This window comes from Ursus americanus, unplaced genomic scaffold (assembly GCF_024610735.1).
Source record: "Ursus americanus isolate L20-20 unplaced genomic scaffold, mUrsAme1.1.p SCAF_150, whole genome shotgun sequence".
Taxonomy (NCBI): domain Eukaryota; kingdom Metazoa; phylum Chordata; class Mammalia; order Carnivora; family Ursidae; genus Ursus; species Ursus americanus.
In genome coordinates, this window is record NW_028273732.1 from 166473 (window position 1) to 182637 (window position 16165).

A 16165-nucleotide genomic window follows, 5' to 3' on the forward strand; every position below is an offset into this window, starting at 1 on the left:
GATCGAGTCCCGCATCGGGCTCCCTGCTCTGCTGGGGGAGCCTGTTTCTTCCTCTCCCACTCCCCCTGCTTGTGTTCCCTCTCTCGCTGGCTGTCTCACTCTCTCTGTCAAATAAATAAATAAAATCTTTTTAAAAAAAGAAAAATGTCTTTTCACACTTTTCATTGATGAGTTAATGGGTTTTTGAGGTAGTTCCTAGAATGAAGAAGAAAGTTATTTGTGACTCTTCTGTTCTTAGGCAAGGCCTTGCTGGATTAGTAAGTTGATGTAGAGAGCAAAATGGAGCCTCTCATGTCAAACAGGAGCCTGTGTCAAGCAATGACCAAAGTAGGGAAAGGTCCCGCTGCTAGGACGTATCACCGGGACGAACATCAGCCGACACCCCAGAAATGATAACAAGCAGAACCAGAGGAGTTCTGCAGGGGCAGACCTTTGAATCCTGACTAAATTCCTTTAAAGAGGGGAAGGATTTTGTAGCAAACTGCGAGACTCTTTAGACATGACCCCTCTATGTCTGACCACTCAGGGAAGGCACCTGCCTCCGATAGCTGTGCCCGATTGCTCTCTGAACAGAACTGAGGTCCTTCACTGCTTGAACAGAATCAGCAGCAATGGCCAGAGATGACGCGGACCAGAACGGACCGGACCGGACCAGACAGGATTGAGGCTTGTTTCATCTGCATGCCCACAGACTGACTTCCCCTTTGGTTCATTACCTTCCTACACCCTTGTGTTATCTTGTTGCTTGTGTGGTTTGTCTCATGTCCTACTCTGTGTGCTGTTTGAGAAGCCAAGTGTAATCACATGGTGAATTGTCATGGAGTTTGGAATCCTGAACCTGCTTTATAATGGTGATTTACTTTGTTCCATGGTTGAACAAAGCTGACATTGTGGAAAGACACAACCCTCGTGTGTGCTTCCATACAGGGGTCACGACTGGTTGATGAAACCAGGGGAATATGAACTCTTGTTAATGTAGACAGTAAGCTGTGTGCAGGTTTCCAGTTTGATTACTTCTATATAACTTAGCAGTTTTGTGGGGGAGGTGCATATGGAAGAGAGGACAGGAAGGGCACCCTAGTCAGAAAGTATCTTTTTCTAAATAAATTAGGCTATCCTGTTGAACTTAAGTGACTCCTATGTGTTCCATCTAGTTGGGCTTCTTTGAAGGAAATACCTTGAGTATACCAAGGGAGGTCTCTCAGTCTCTCTGTCTCTGTCTCCCTAAAAAGAAGATAGATTAGGAAATGTGATTCTTCAAAAAACGTTTTAAGAGTGAGAGTCGTCATAATCCTCAATGTTTTATTTATTTATTTTTTCATCTTTTAAAATCCTAGTCAGCAAGGAGACCATCATTACCAAATTTTACTTGCTTTGTCTCTTTTACCCCCTCCCCCCCCCCTGCACTTTTGGTGTGCATGCGGAGCACTCAAGAAGTGCTCAAATGTTGGGACGTGGTGATTTCTGAATTTACACTTTCTGTGAGCACCTAAATTGCAAATGTTCCAATTCCCACCATCAGATGCCTGGACAGTTGTGGGTTATGAGGACCTGATGATGCCTGGATTGTTCCAGTCCACTTCACAGGGCTGACTTCAACCTGGTATAAACATTTCGCTTTTTCCCACCATTCCTGTTGGAGATGAGTGTTGGCCAGCTTGTTATAGGGCCAAAATGGATTCAGGTGAAAGCCAGTTGTGAGGATGCTCTGGTGATACACAGGAAGCATCAGCAAGAATAAAGGACACTGTAGAGGTAGGAAGAATTGCCCGATTCATGCCTCCAGGAGCTGTGTCTGGGCTGCTAAGCAAGGAGCGAGTGCTGAGTGCCAGCAACTCCTCTCCCTGTGGGAGGGCTTCAGTTTTCTACATGACCAGAGCTTCTCTTCTTTCAAGCAGGAGCATCTAGGAAGAAATTTAAATTTCCACAGAACTAAGGATGAGTAGGCATGGGGCAAGTTCTACAGATTCTGGGCAGCTGCCATTTTCCAGTGTACTGTAGACTGCTAGTAACTAAGCTCAGACTGTTTGGTGGTTGAGGTCAAAATAGCTATTACTAGCCATGTGAAGTGCAGCTCTCACACTGGCTTCATAAGATGGGAGCATTGTAGGAGATGGGGTCCTTTTGCTATAGCACAGAGTACATGACCTTCGGCTATCTTCTCCTGTCTTCAGACATCAACACTTTCCGTGGCCAGGCTTTGGTCATAGAGGGGGAGTCACAAGCCCATGTAACCAGGCCTTTACACGTGGACAGAAGTCTGGCCCCGACGTTCCCTGTTGCCTAGTTTGTAGCGAGCAACTCATGGGATTTCTCACCCTCGTAGTGACACAAGCCAGCTCCGGTAATAAATATCCCCTTAGAGATACCTGTGTATCTATATGTAATCCTACTAGTGCTATTTCTCCGGAGCACAGTGACTAATGAAAGTTTTGGTGCTGAGACTGTTTCTAGAGGAACTGAATGTTAAGGGTGGGTTTTTTTGAACTGGTCATTAGTTTTCTGGAATTGAGGGTCTCATACGATTACATTTAAAGAAGCTAATGGCTCAATTTCTAGTAGTAAAAATAGCACGGATAGTCCACGAATTGTTGTTTAGAGAGATACACAAAATCTGTGCATTCGACGCTCCTCATCGGCCACTTATAAGAAGCAAGGAGTTATGTGACCCTGTGTATGACACTGAAGGGGTTTGGAGTAGTATGTTGTTGGGGTCCAGAGCCGAGGGCCAAAACGAATTCTTGAGACAAATTCGGTGCAAATAAAAACAAGAAAGAAAGAAAGAGAAAGGTGGTTTTATTAAAGCCCAGGAACAGGACCCTTGGGCAGGAAGACCTGCTGCCCTGGGATTGGGAGGAGCCACTGATTATATACTTTGGGGTTGGGGGAAGTAAAGATAAGGGTAGTTTCAAATGGATTTTCATACGCTAAAGAAGACTCACAGGAGCCCAGAGACCTTGTTCTATTGTCAAACCAAGCTTGTTTTTCCTCCTGGCAAGGCATTCACATTAGGACAGTTGGGAGCTTCCTGGAGGAACATTACACTCAGCCTGCCTCAAGGATTTATCAGTGGGCTGCAGGTTATAAGGATATTTAATTTTACCTATGTTTCCTTTTGCGTTTGTTTCCCACATCACCACCACTGTCTCATAAACATACCTCACATTCCCCAACAGGAAAAAGCTTAGTTTACATGCCCTGGCAGGAGGAAAGAAGAATTTCTCTTTGCCCAACTACAGCCCATTCCATGAAATCCACCACACTCAGCCAATGGGAAGCTATAGAATCCCCTCCCAGTTCCCTCTTCTCTACTATAAAAGCAAGACTCTCTCCCATGTTCTCTGCACTTACCTAGGGTTTCCTAGTTTCCTTGTCCAGAATTGCAAGACCTCTGCTTTTCCTGAATGAGGTCATTTTGCTGGTTAGAAAAAAAAAAGCTGGTTCTTTTGTTTTTGTGAGGTCAACATACACTACCGGAAATTGATACTCTCAATCTCTCTTCTAGTCTTCCCAAAGGGACCTTTTACTTTGGTGACTGTACACTGGGACAAAGGAAATAATCAGAACTTTTAGGGACTATTGGACACCGGTTCTGAATTGCCATGGAATCCAGGAGACCCAAAGTGACTCTGTGGCCCTCCATTCTGAGCAGGGGCTTATTGAGGTCAGTGATCAACGGAGTTGTAGCTCAGTTCCATTAAACAGCAGGCCCAGGGAGCTCCTGAACCTGTCTTGTGTTTATTTTCCCAGTCTGGAATTCATCATCACAGTATGTATACCTGAGGATCCTAAGTTTGTCACTGATCTCCTGACCTGTAGAGTGAGGGCTATTATGGTGGGAAAGGCTGAATGGAAGCCATTACATCTGGTTCTACCTAGGAATAGAGTAAATCTAAAGTAGTGTTTCATTCCAGCAGGGATTGCAGAGATGAATGCCACCGACAAAAACCTGGAAAATGCAGGTTTGGTGATTTTCACCATATTCCTGTACTGGTTGTCTACTTGGCCTCCAGAGGAGATAGATGGATCTTGAAGAATGACAGTGTATCACTGTAAGCTTAACCGGGTATTGAATCCAATTTTAGCTGTTGTACCAGATGTGGTTTCATTGCTCGAGCAAATTCACGCATGCCCCAGTTCCTGGTATTGATGGGGTTTGGGAATATAGGTGAGGTTCAGTGAGGTAGAGTCTGGAGCCCATGACCAAGAAAGAATCCTTGCGACGTTGTTGGTGCAAAATGGTGGTGTATTAAAGCACGGGGACAGGACCCGTGGGCAGAAAGAGCTGCTGCCCCGGGTTATGAGGGGAGGCTGATTACATACTATGGGGTTGGGGGAGGTAAGGAAACAGGGAGGTTGAGAAAGTACTTTCATATGTTAAAGAAGACTCACAGGATACCAGAGGCCTTGCCACTGTCAAGTTAAGGTTGTTTGTCCCTCTAGCAAGGCAATAACATGAAGACAGTTGGGAACTTCCTGGAGGAACATCACATATCCCACCCACGAGTGGTGGGGGGGGAGATTGCAGGGTATAGGCCGACGCTTTGTCTTCAGCTAGCCTTCTGCCCCCTCCTCATTTCCCCCCTGAACAAGTTTGACCCTTAAATCTTTAAGTTTGTTGAAGGCAGAAGGTCTCATCTTCTGTAACGTCTTCTTGCTGAATAGGGACGTAGAGATGTCCCTACCTGTGGGTCAATATCGGTCAGTTGGGGAACATACAGGGGAGGTATGAAAGGGGAGGGAGCTGAATCCAACAGGGACAGCCTAGATGAACCTCCTTGAGTAGAAGGGATTATCTGTTAGCTGGAAGTTACTGCAGTGAAGGAGTCTTGGCACTAGGCAAGGAGAGACCGTAAATGACAAAACAAGGTTAATGTTGTATCGAGAAAGAGAGGTCTGAATAAGAGACCTTTGGTCATTGACCTTTGATAATTTTCCTCCAGTCCAGGAGTTTAAAGCAATCACTAAAGGAAAGAGATCATTTAAAGCACCAATCTGAGCATTCGTGTCAGGTAGAAACCCAGAAGTATTTTGTGGTAATCTGGACTGTATACATAGCATTGTCTTTATGCCAGCACAAGTTTCTCCTTGCATAATTTAAAACATCTAATGCCATTCTGTTTTGTAAAACTGCTTCACGTATTTGTATTACTTCAGTATTTAATAGAGAAATGCTATTCCAAGAGTCATTTAGGGCTTTGACTGTGTGCTGAAGGGTAGCTGGGTTAAAGTCTGACAGGTTTCAAGTATTATTTTAGGCATATCTATAAGCACAGCCTGGTATTTAAGAAGTCGGCTTCCCATCATCCATTGGTGGCTTTTGGTCTTGGACCTGAAGTCATTCCAGTCAGGGACTGTCCCATAGTGAGCTTTGAGGCTCCTTTTACCAGGAGGGCTGCTGCATGCTTGGCTAAAGCCTCTCCTTGTAATTGTACATCCACAGAGGTGGCTTGTAGGAGAAATATTACTATGAGGGATGGAACCATTAAGAAGCCCTCTTTGTTTGAGGTCTAGCCTTAGTATCTTAATAAGGAATCAATTAATAATGGCAAATGGGGGAAGACTTGCCAAGAGATAAGGGCATCCCCAAGTCATCATCCAGTCCAATCATGAGGAAAGTGGGGTCATCCATGATCTCCACAAGCCCGTAGTTAACCCTATGGAGTGGGGTATGCTCTGGCTTTTAAGGAGCGATTTCATCATCCCAGCCACATAGAATTGATCAAGGTGAGAGTTATACAATTGTTGGAGGAATCTATGGGTCCTGGTATCCCCACAGAATAACAAGCAAGGAGATTGTCTATACATGGGATACTGTGGTAATTTTTCTGAAGTTTACCTCAAGTTGCCTAGGTTAACCAAACGTTTAAGGACAATCAGATCTAGAATTTAACATCCACAAAGGTGTGTTATTTAAACATAATTTTTCTCTCTAAAATAGCCCTCTTTTCCAGAGATAGCCAAATCGGGACCAATTTATTTGAAAAACAAGTCCAATTTTAACAAACTTGGCATAATTATTTACACAAGCTCAGCAAGACTAGTGATTGATCATATAGATCTTTTAGAATCTGCTTTGCTGCAACTTTATTTATAAGGAATCTCCAGGTTGAACTTTTAGTAGCCTCTCCAGGCCAGAAGCCAAGCCAAGCACTTGCCATCAGACGTGCCCGCTACACCCGTAAATTTGGACAGGTTCCTCTTCACAATATCCCCAATATATCCTGAGGTTCCTGCACCTGCCAGGAAGTGACATCCTTTACTCACCTGCTGAGGGTGCTGGGAACTCTGTAAGCAAGGTATCAGGCCAGCATTTCCAAGGGGCTTTATGGCTCCAGGTTTCAAAAAGTCAGCCTTAGTTCCTTAACGCTGTTTGGTCATATCTGAGTCTATGCATGTCTCTCTCAAATATGACATTCCAGTCAAAGCCTTGGTAAAATAACCAAAGTTTTCAATGGTGTCCTATTACAAGAACAGATTCTTATTGACCTTATGCAACTGATTTTGATTGCCACGGAAGAGAGAGTACTTACTGAGACCTTTTTAATTTCAGAGGGTTCAGGTAGAGAGAAAAGTTAAATGCTTTAATTTTCTTTATTATTATTTCTGTATATCACTGATGTCTTAAGAGAAAGTTTCCCCAATTGCGAAGAGCAAACATTAGAGAACCGGCAACGTTTTAAACAAGAGTCACACCACTATAATCTTTCAGTTTATTTAGTCCCATGTTACTAATTCTTGTTTAGTTTGAATGCAGCTTTAGTTCTGGAAATTCTTAGCCATTTCGTTTTAGGATTCTAGAAAGATGTCGAATACCTGTGCCTGTCCTAAAAGTCCTTTATAGGAACCTCTTTGAAGATGAAACTCATTTTAGAAGAGAATAAGAACAGTTATAAATAACAAGAACACAGAATGGACATGGTTAGAGATCTGATGAGATGAGAGTTTACAATACCGCTGGCAAGGAAATCAGGTTACTTCTGTGACACGTAACACTTCGAGAGCCAGAATATCGAGTGATGATGACCTTATATTAAAACATTAAAACTTTTAGGAATTGCATATTATCTCTAGAATAGTTATGGCATTTACCCAAATGTAACCTAAGGCTTATCATTTGTTTAGCAGTGCTTCTGGAGTAACTCAGCATACCAAAGGAAAAGGCCTAATGAGTTAAAGAGTCTTCACTTACAATTTAAATCTTGGTAAAGTTCCTGAAAACCTTAAAATTATAGCACACGCCTGAATAGGATTACAGATTACAAAACTCCATTTTTATTTAACCAAGGTGACAATAAGAAATTTGAAAGGCAAATATGTAGGGTTCTATAGTTGTTAGCAAAACTTAACTCCTTCAATATTGAGAAGTTTTAACCAAGTAATGGAAGACCTGATAAAAGACAAAACACAGAAAGTTTGTTTTCTGTGCAGACAAAAGAGAAAAAACCATTGGTTATGTTTTTGTATCCAGAGCAGATGAACAATTCAAGAAACATTTGTCCCTTTGAACAGAGAGAAAGCTGACTTATATATCTTACACCACTGTACTTTAAAAATCCATTCATTGCAATCTTAGTCCATGCTGACCACACCCAAAATTCCTTTCCAAGGATTTGCCTTCACAAACCTTCTACAACTTTCTTTTGCATTCAGATTTTATCCCATGCCATCTTTCCAAACAACCATCTTATTTAGGCCAAAATTACCTTCTTTTACCTTCAACAAAAAATGCATTCCCATTCCTTACCCTTCTTACATATCTCCTACTTTTCTACATACAGAGTTGCTTCCCTTCTTTCCATCAGTCTTCATTACATTTAGTAGAATTTTGCATTCTTTAGAAACCTTAGTCTCCAGTGAAGACTAAGTAGTAACCAACTGTGAACTGTTAACACCAAAACCTTTAGATGGCAAACTTACGAATCAATTAAGCACAAAACATGTTTACCAACAGATTTAAATATCTGTATTTTCTTTGCAATAAGAAGTCAAAAGCACAAACATATACCCAGCAATCAATGACTTAGCACTTTATCCCATTTGGGAAAAGACCTAGATGTCCAATGAATTCATCCAAGCGAAAGACCTGGATATCCCATTTATCATCCAAGCAAAACTTTAAAGTTTCAGGTTACCAAAGACTTTGAAAGCTATTTTAACAATTACCCATGAAACCTTTAATGAGATAGACAATTAACCATCATATTAGTCATCGTTTTACTAACAGCCTGCAACAGAGATAACACAAGCTTGTTTGACCTTCAGTAAACCTTGATAGAATAAAAGTTTCACATTTAATGCTGATAACTTAAGAGGCATGTCTATCTTAATTAAACCAACAAACTTAACTTAGTTTCAATACTGAATTATGCTCCACCTGGATCCTCCCCATTGTCAATTTTTACCTGAGACACTGGTGGGGAAATCTGGAGTGGGTGGTGTTAAGTCCAGGGGGTGCTCTTCTTGCTCCTTGATGGTGAGGGTAGGAGGAGCCATGGTGCCTGAGGCACCAAGGATGGTACAGAAGCCAGTTATGCAGGCCACACCCAAGGCAGTACAGAAAGAAGGGGGAGGGGAGACAGTAGAGGCAGAGTGCCCCCAAAAGTCAGAGAAAGGGTTCCCGGTTCTAGAGCTCATCAGCTTCAACAGGAGCAGACACCATGTCTTCCCACCAACAAGGGGGACTAGGCAGTCCATGTCGGGCCAGAGAAGACAGGGAATTTCCCCCAAAACAAAGGGAGTTTCGGCAGCTGCTTGGGAATATTCCTTAAGGTCCCTGTCCCGAGGTAGACTAACCACAGATGGCTCCAGTTATAGCCATTAACCCGGGAAATGAGTGAGGGCGAAGCCCCCACATCTGTTAGGAGGAACAGTACTAGAGAAGAGAGTCAAGAGTCCCCTTTGCCTGGGATGGCCTGTGTTACCTCCAGCAACCTGGGTTTAGTAGGACGAGACCTACTTAGATAATTATTACCCAATATGTCAGGAGAGTTTACTAGCTGACCCATTTGGGCAAACACATTCTGCAAGAGGCCCTTAGGTCGGGGTCCTGGTGTAGACCAATGAAGGCCTAGGTACGAGCAATGAAGGTACCCTAGGTCCATTTGCCCTGTTCCTTACAGAAGAGATCTAACTGAGAGATCCCACTGAGGCCATGCACTGTTGCAGGAGATCAGTACTTTCCTAAGTTTGGCAATCCAAATTTGTTTCCAGTGGGTTAAAAGGCATCCCGAGGGAGAATCCTTGGGGACTGAAGAAGCCCCCATCCCATGCTAGAGAGGGTGCTAGAGAGGGTCCACTACCAAAGAAAATCCCCTCCTGACTCCCGGGTGGCATCCCACGTGCAGGATATGTCACAGGTTCCTGGTGTCAAAGCGATCCAAGGCAACCCTTAACAAAATAGCTATGATCACCATGGCCGTTAAAGGCCCCTGTAGGAAGGAGGCCTGCCTCCCCCCACCCAGCTTCGCCATCGCATTCTAGACTACGATGGGTGCCGGTGTATGGACCGGAAGGAAGAACCCGCTGTTTTAAACCCAGGAGAACACTAGAAAAGTTTTGCAAGGGAAAATTACCAAATGTTGTAGCTTTAATAGTTAGTAGAGGACACTGAAGGAAAACAGTAGAGAAAGAAATCCATCATGATCTAAGCGACATTCCAACACATGTAGTCCTTACAGCCAATTTCCCCAGGAAACGGTCCCCGGTTGGTTAGTAATTCCATCAGATACTGGTTTCGGCCGGCGCCCAGTAGAGGTCCCGTGGCCAGAAGCAGCTAGATCAGGGATGCGGAGGGGATCACATTAGATCAATCAGGAGGAAACCTCACACAGGAGTCTTTACATTGGCAGCCGTCCTGTGACTTAGGTGGCTGTCCCATGTCCAAGACAGACAACTGTGTATAAGGACAGCAGTAAAAAGAGGGCATCAAGTTTCTGGGTCTTATTACCATTCCGGCGAGAGTAGTAACTTACAGCCAAGAAGCAGGCTCTCCCTTCCCCAGAGAGTAGCCACGGGCTAGAGGATGGCAGCCTGAGCAACTGAGCAATCCACATGAAAGTGTTCCAATAAGACCGTACTCATTGAAGAGCCCCTGAAAGGAGATTAAAGGAAGAGAAGAGAAAGTACTCAGCAAATTTGCACTGAAGCTCAGAGTCCAGATGTAAAGACTCACAGCCCCATGTTGGGCAACATATGATGGGCTTTTGGAATACAGGTGAGGTTCAGTGGGGTGGTGTCTAGGGCCAAAGACGAAGAAAGAATTCTTGAGACGTCGTTAGTGCAAAATGGTGGTTTATTAAAGCACAGGGACAGGATCCATGGGCAGAAAGAGCTGCTGCCCCGGGTTTTGAGAGGTGGCTGATTATATACTATGGGGTTGGGGGAGGTAAGGAAACAGGGAGGTTGAGAAATACTTTTATACATTAAAGAAGACTCACAGGATACCAGAGGCCTTGCCACTGTCAAGTTAAGGTTGTTTGTCCCTCTAGAAAGGCAATAACATGAAGATAGTTGGGAACTTCCAGGAGTAGGGGGTGGTGGGGGAGGTTGCAGGGTGTACGCTCATGCTTTGTCTTCAGCTAGCCTTCTGCTCCCTCATCAGTATGGCAGCTATATATCTGGAAAATGCCTCTACCTCCACTTCTCTCCATAAGTCCCACCAGAGGCAGTGGGCTCTCAGCTCCCAAGGCTAGCAGTACACTCTGAACGTGACCTTAGTGGTATATCAGTGTCTGCCCCTGTGTGATCATTTAGTCTCCAGGATCTTGATTACCTTTCCCTTCCACAGTGTATCACACCGGTCCGTTACGCTGATGACGTTGTCATGATTGGGCCTAGTAAGTGAGAAGTTGCAGTCACTCCAGAATCATTGGTAAGCTCTTTGTGTTTCAGAGGCTATGAATTAAATCTGGCAAAACTTCTGGGGTTTTTGGGGCACCTGGGTAGCGCAGTCATTAAGCGTCTGCCTTCAGCTCAGGGCGTGATCCCGGTGTTCTGGGATCGAGCCCCACATGGGGCTCCTCCACTGGGAGCCTGCTCCTTCCTCTCCCACTCCCCTGCTGTGTTCCCTCTCTCGCTGGCTGTCTCTCTGTCACGTAAATAAATAAAGTCTTTAAAAAAAACCTTCAGGGGTTTTCTACTTCAGTGAACTTTTTGGTGTCCAATGCAATGCCATGTTCGTGTGGTGATATCCCTTCCAAGGTGAAGAAGAAATTGTTACGTTGAGTTCTACTAAGGCGAGCAAGAGGGACGATGGCTAGTGGGCCGCTTGGAAGTTTGTGGACATCCTATTCCCTATTTGGGTGTGTTACTCCTTCCCACTTACTGAGGGACCCAAAAGGCGGCTAGGTTTCATTGGGCCCAGAATGAGAGAAGGTTCTGCAACTGATGCACGCTTCCATGCAATCTGCTCTGCCACCTGGGCCATATGATCCTACAGATCCAATGGTATTTGAAGTGGCAGTGGCAGATAGGGATGCTGTTTGAAGCTGTTGGCAGGCAGGCTCCTCTGGGTCAATCACAGTGCAGGCCCTTAGACTTTTGGAGTAAGGCCCTGCAGCATTCTCAGATACTTACTCTCCTTTTGAGAAGCTGCTTTGGGCTTGCTCCTGGGCCTTTATACACACCGAAAACTTGACCATAGGCCACGCACCTACCACGCAACTTCAGCTGTCCATCACGAACTGGGTGTTATTTGGCTGACCGAGCCGTAAGGATGGCTGTGCACAGCAGCATACCTTCATCAGATGGAAGTGGCGTATATGTGAGAGGCAGAGCACAGTTTGGATTAATGAAATGATTGGAGGGGGCTACTGGCCTTTGGAAGCTGAGCATGGCAGGGATACAAAGCTTTCTTTGCAGAGATTTAAATAATCTGGATTCCTAGGGGTGTAACTTCCCTGTACCTTGAGGGAAGCTGGCATAGTCCTTTGTCTGGAAATGTACAACGAAGCCTTGACCGTTTTGGAAGACACATCAGTGAAAGCAATTCTTTTTTGGCTTTGAGTCTGGTATGGCACACCAGTATCAGCTGACGTTTGTAGCTGGGCACGGCTGGCAGAAACATAATGAAGGAACTGAAACTATACCTACCCGATAGATTTTCTTGAAGGATAAACTGTCAGTAGATGGGGCAAATGAAGTGTGAGATGTTCATAGTACCGTCTGTCCTCAGTGAGTTAGCAAAACCAGCCATGCTCACTGCCTTACTGCACTGAAGTTTTGTTTTCATGTTTAGTTCCCTCACCAGACTCTTAGCTCCTTCCTGGATGGTTGGAAACACGCAGCTCGTCCTGATGTCCTCAGGACAGAGTAGAGGACCTGGCGCACGATAGGAGGCCAGTCCACATTTGTGGAATCAAAGTTAGCTCTAAAAAGTGAGATGACCAAGCCCTGGGTCATAACAGTGAGCCAAATGGTCGACAGTCTGCAGAGGGGGAGAGGGAAAGGCCACTGGTTGCTCTTTCTTAGAACCCATGCAACAGGGTGAGACCAGCCCACACTGTCGTATTGACCTCAGTGATGCCCTTGAAGAGTCCCAGAATGAGCCAGTATATCAGTCAGGATTCGCCAGAGAAGGGGCACCAAGAGGAGGTGTATATTGCTATGAATCTTTGTGTGTGTACACACACACACACAACACACACACACACAGGTTCATATATAATCATATAACATATATAACACATACGCATGTATCTCTGTGTGTGTAAATACGTACACTTAAAATTTAGATTTAAAAGAGAAATTTCAATTTTAGACTTCAGAATGGAATTTCATCTGAAAAGTAGTTTCATGTCAACATCAGAATACAGTTTGAACAGTTATCCGTGTAGTGTGGCCTAGCCAAAAAGACACACAAAAGTAACCATCCCAGCCAGCTAAGCAAATCCCATTAATTGTGAAAGACTATCTTAGAAATGCAGGTACATTTGTGTGTAAGTTTCTGAATGAACTTTTTTTTTAAGCTGACCCATCACCAACTCAGGCAGAGCATAGTCTGGTGAGGAAGTGGAAGCTGACATGAAAGGCTTCCAGGATGGGGCGGTGTTGGGCTAGTCGGGGCACTCACAGAGGCAGTGTAGTCCCACAGGAAGGACACAGGTGGTACTCCTGAAGCACTGTTTACAATTGATAGGGAGCCAAGAGCTGGACGTCCATGAATCAGGCAATTCAGGTTACCGAGGCCCTCATGAGGCCTCCAGCCATGGGACCTTCCCCTCTAGGACTCCCTGTCCACTTGGAATATTCTTTTCAGCCCTTGGTTTCAGAAGGGCTGTGGGAAGCAGTCAGTTCCCAGCAGTTTGATCTGCCCGTGACACCAGTCCATCTACTCTGTGAGGGTGGAAGGCACGTGAAGGCGCTTTGTGTGCAAGTCTGGGAGCTGGGGCCACCCCTCTTGTCCTATAGTCAGAGCTCTGGCAGGTGTGGCTGCAGACTCAGCACTTTGTTTGCACTCAAAGTGCTCACAGCAGATCGGAAAGGCTGCACTGGGAGTATTTCTTCAGCAAGAGAGGTCTCCAAGAACCGTTTTGGAAAACCAGAGGTCATTAATGTCCTTGCTCTCTGCCTTTGCTTCTCCCCAGCTGCCATGTTTTATGCTTGCTTTATTGTTAGAAAATCATTGTGGCTTATCCTGACATCGATATTCGACATCTCTTTCATTATCTCCTAGGTTTTGTAGGAAACGGTTGTCTGAACGAGGGACAAAAGCATTTTTATAGAAATGTTTTTCTGTAACTCAGCCAGAAAGACCCATCATGTTCAGGGATTGCTACGGATAAAAATCCTAATCTGAAAACCAATTTGAATGAGTTACAGAACGTCATGTCCCTCTTGTCTCTAGCATTTATTTAGCGGTTAGGCCGTAAAAGATTAATCCACTGCTGGAGACAGCTGCACTGAATGAACAAACTTCCTTACCTCAGTGTGTGTGCAGCAAGGAAAACGTGAGGGAAGTAGAGTCAGGCTAATCGGTCCATTGTTGCATCCTGCTATTGATCTGGAAAGTGGAAACCAAGTCAATAGCAGTGAGATATCCTGATCTGTCAGGAGTGGATGGAGGGTCATACACACAGTGCCGCGTGCTCCCCCAACTTGTAGTTGTGGCAGGAACCAAAATAGGACTGCAACTAGCCCCTGTATCAGAAATATAGGCCTAAAGTAAAGGTCGATTTTACATGGTCCCCTCAGAGAACCAGCCCTGTTCCTGGTGCAGTGACTTGGACAGTTCAAGCAGCTTCCATGATGTTTCCCGAGTTCGTGGGCTCACAGATGGGTGTCTTAAATCTGCAACAGTCCCAGAGCCTCAGTCCTGTTCCCTCAGCCTGTGCCTGCTTTCGGTGCAGCACAGCTCCTGCTGAGGCTGAAAGAGCCCACAGCAGGCACATCAGGTGTCAACCCAGAGCCAGGTCAGGGAATTGGGATCTGTGAATACAGGGTTCCAAAGAAGCCAGAAGCTTTTCTTTGGTAGCAGCAGCAAGGTGAGAAAATTTCAAGCTAGAGAGCCCTGCCTCGGGTCCAAGCAACAAGCAAGGCTATCCCGAGCCCCCTTTATCTTGTCAGTCATGATATCCAACTGACCCGCTCAAACACATGCACACCTGGCTGACAAATCATGACTTTGTATGCATGAGCTATCTGATCTTACAAGAGTTCATTAACAGCTGAAAACTACTTTTAAAACCCCCAATGTTATCTCCCTCTGTATATCGCCACCCTTTGATATTGTTTCCCATTTTACAGAGGTAACAATCTGAGGAAAACCACTGGTTATAGGGACATAATTTCTTCTTAATACTCACAGACTCGAAATTCCAATCTGCTCACCTGAGTCAAACACAAGTTAAAACACGATGTGCCTTTCGTATCTTTTTGTTTCTATTTTCCCTGATAGAGATGGTTCTTTCAGCATTTAAGATAGTGCAAGTATATATAACACTTTATATCAATTTTATCATACATCCAGGTGCAATAGAACCAACAAACGAAACAAAACCCTACTGTTAAATCTTACTTTTTTTTTTTTTTTGGCCTCATTGGAACTATAAGATTTGGATTACAGATGGGAATGGAGATCCCGTAGAATGCTGGGAGGTAGCCTCAGGAGCAGCAACAAAGCTAAAGTCAAAGCTTGAAACATTTTCCCGGTTTCCTTCTGGGTTATCTAAAGGTTTACTTCAGCCCAGGGAATTGCCTTAATTTTCCAAGCGCCCCTGGAGGAGAGACAAACTAAAATTTTATTATTTATTTTTTTTTTCTTTTGCCCACCCAAAGGTTACCCTTGTGAATGGGAAAGCCTTCTCTTCTGCCTGGAGGAGAGAAGAAAAACAAATTCATCACCTGGCTATGCCAGATTTAAACCATTTGTGACAGAAGCATTCGGCAAACCAGGAAGAGCAAGAGGAAGATTTCTTACCTTGATAAAGAGCAACTACAAAAACTCCTACAACTGGAAATCTTGCGGAAAAATAAGAATCAGACCGGCGAGAGACGAAGTGACACTCGGAGAAGTAGGAGAACTCGGAATTATTTTACACCAGCGGAGCCACATGAGCTCCTGCTCCAAATTCTGGGCCCAGGGCAAGGGGGTTACAGGGCTTTTAGAGGGGAGGGGCAGGGGGTCAGGTTCCAGGGGCTATGCTGGTTGCTGGCAGGTGGGTTTAAATTGGGGGAGAGGGACTGCTTTAGGCGGGAACAATATTGCGGGGTGCTTGTGTACAGAAGCAGGAATGGCTGGTTATCTCTTGTTCCTGGGGTGGGGGTGTTGGCTCCTGGTCATCTTTTGTTCTATCTACTGGGGGCTGCCGGCCTGGGCCTGCTCTGGGTGAGCCTGGCCTGGGTGATTTTCCTCTTCCTTCCCCCTTTCGATGCCTTTTCTAACTTTAGAATGAGCGTCGATCATTTCCCCTGGGCTTTTGTTGGTCTAAAGATCTGTATTGAGTTACCAGTAGTTGCAATCTAATTGATTCCATTCGAGAGCTGATGAAACGGGTGATAAGATTAATAGTACATGGACCAAACAGGAGTGCCAATAGAATCGTGAGGAGAGGGCCAGCTAAGGGAAGGAGCCATGTGGCCCAGCCCCAGACATCATACCAACTGTCCCAAGAATTTGCTAGTTCTTGTCTCCGGCGAGCAATCCGATCTCGGAATCGTAGGCTCA